This window comes from Oncorhynchus nerka, linkage group LG3, assembly GCF_034236695.1.
Source record: "Oncorhynchus nerka isolate Pitt River linkage group LG3, Oner_Uvic_2.0, whole genome shotgun sequence".
NCBI classification, from domain to species: domain Eukaryota; kingdom Metazoa; phylum Chordata; class Actinopteri; order Salmoniformes; family Salmonidae; genus Oncorhynchus; species Oncorhynchus nerka.
The window spans coordinates 404,042-406,541 of NC_088398.1; the positions used below are offsets into that span (position 1 = coordinate 404,042).

The 2,500-nt window shown below is 42.0% G+C and overlaps 1 protein-coding gene across 2 annotated transcripts in view; it reads left to right on the top strand.

Moving 5' to 3' along the window:
- Positions 1–2,500, top strand: part of LOC115146689 (disintegrin and metalloproteinase domain-containing protein 22-like) — a 102,475-nt gene that overhangs the window by 31,156 nt on the left and 68,819 nt on the right. The window lies entirely within an intron of this gene.

Genomic DNA, 2,500 nt, shown 5'->3' on the forward strand with positions numbered 1-2,500 from the left:
GGAAAAATGGCTACCTCAGTATTTTACGCGAGATTTTCTGCGGGAGACACCATGTGACCACATGCTATATATGGTCCCTTACAGCCATTCTTCAATGGAAATGCCTAAAAAGACGTCACAATGCTGTAGACACCTTGGGGAATACGTGGAAAACGTGAGCTCATTCGTAGCTCATTCACAGCCATATAAGGAGTCATTGGCATGAGGCGGTTTTCAAAAATGCGGCACTTCCTGGTTGGATTTTTATCTGGGTTTCGCCTGTAACATCAGTTCTGTGGCACTCACAGACAATATCTTTGCAGTTTTGGAAACGTGAGAGTGTTTTCTTTCCAAAGCTGTCAATTATATGCATAGTCGAGCATCTTTTCGTGACAAAATATCTTGTTTAAAACGGGAACGTTTTTCATCCCAAAATGTTAATAGCGCCCCCTAATGCATAACTGGTTAATTAACTAACAGTGAAATGCGGACTTAGGACCCTTCTCAACAATACAGAGAGAATAATAACACAAATAATAAATACACAATGAGTAACGATAACTTGGATATACACGTGGTACCAGTACTGAGTCATGATAACTTGGCTATATACACTGAGTACCAGTACTGAGTCATGATAACTTGGCTATATACATGGGGTATCAGTGCTGAGTCATGATAACTTGGCTATATACACTGAGTACCAGTACTGAGTCAGGATAACTTGGCTATATACACGGGGTACCAGTACTGAGTCATGATAACTTGGCTATATACACTGAGTACCAGTACTGAGTCATGATAACTTGGCTATATACATGGGGTATCAGTGCTGAGTCATGATAACTTGGCTATATACACTGAGTACCAGTACTGAGTCATGATAACTTGGCTATATACACTGAGTACCAGTACTGAGTGATGATAACTTGGCTATATACACTGAGTACCAGTACTGAGTCATGATAACTTGGCTATATACACAGGGTACCAGTACTGAGTCATGATAACTTGGCTATATACATGGGGTACCAGTACTGAGTCAATAATAACTTGGCTATATACACAGGGTACCAGCACTGAGTCATGATAACTTGGCTATATACACAGGGTACCAGTACTGAGTCATGATAACTTGGCTATATACACAGGGTACCAGTACTGAGTCATGATAACTTGGCTATATACATGGGGTACCAGTACTGAGTCAATAATAACTTGGCTATATACACAGGGTACCAGCACTGAGTCATGATAACTTGGCTATATACACAGGGTACCAGTACTGAGTCATGATAACTTGGCTATATACACTGAGTACCAGTACTGAGTCATGATAACTTGGCTATATACACAGGGTACCAGTACTGAGTCAGGATAACTTGGCTATATACACTGGGTACCAGTACTGAGTCCATGATAACTTGGCTATATACACTGGGTACCAGTACTGAGTCCATGATAACTTGGCAATACACACTGAGTACCAGTACTGAGTCCATGATATCTTGGCTATATACACTGGGTACCAGTACTGAGTCATGATATCTTGGCTATATACACTGGGTCAGTACTGGGCAGTGCATGCTCTGAGTACGTGTCCTGGTATTCTGCCTGGCCCCGCGGCTTTGTGAATGTTGGCCGGTTTAAAGGTCTTACTACGTCAGGGAGCCCACTCATTTGTCTCTCTTGAGCCGTTCCTCTTCCGTGTCCTGGGGATTAGGGCCTGGTCTGAAATGAGCAGTACATCAACAGCTGCCGACCCGTTGAAGTAGAAATCTTCATCTAAATTGAGGTTAGTGTTCACTGTTCTGATGTCCAGAAGAGAGGTCTGCACAACGCATCACCGGGGGCAAACTACCTGCCCTCCAGGACACCTACACCACCCGATGTTACAGGAAGGCCATAAAGATCATCAAGGACATCAACCACCCGAACCACTGCCTGTTCACCCCGCTATCATCCAGAAGGCGAGGTCAGTACAGGTGCATCAAAGCTGGGACCGAGAGACTGAAAAACAGCTTCTATCTCAAGGCCATCAGACTGTTAAACAGCAATCACTAACATTGAGTGGCTGCTGCCAACACACTGTCATTGACACTGACCCAACTCCAGCCACTTTAATAATGGGAATTGATGGGAAATGATGTAAATATATCACTAGCCACTTTAAACAATGCTACCTTATATAATGTTACTTACCCTACATTATTCATCTCATATGCATATGTATATACTGTACTCTAGATCATCGACTGCATTCTTATGTCACTAGCCACTTTAACTATGCCACTTTGTTTACTTTGTCTACATACTCATCTCATATGTATATACTGTACTCGATACCATCTACTGTATGCTGCTCTGTACCATCACTCATTCATATATCCTTATGTACATATTCCTTATCCCCTTACACTGTGTATAAGACATTACATTACATTTACATTTAAGTCATTTAGCAGACGCTCTTATCCAGAGCGACTTACAAAGACAGTAGTTTTGGAATTGTTAGTTAGAT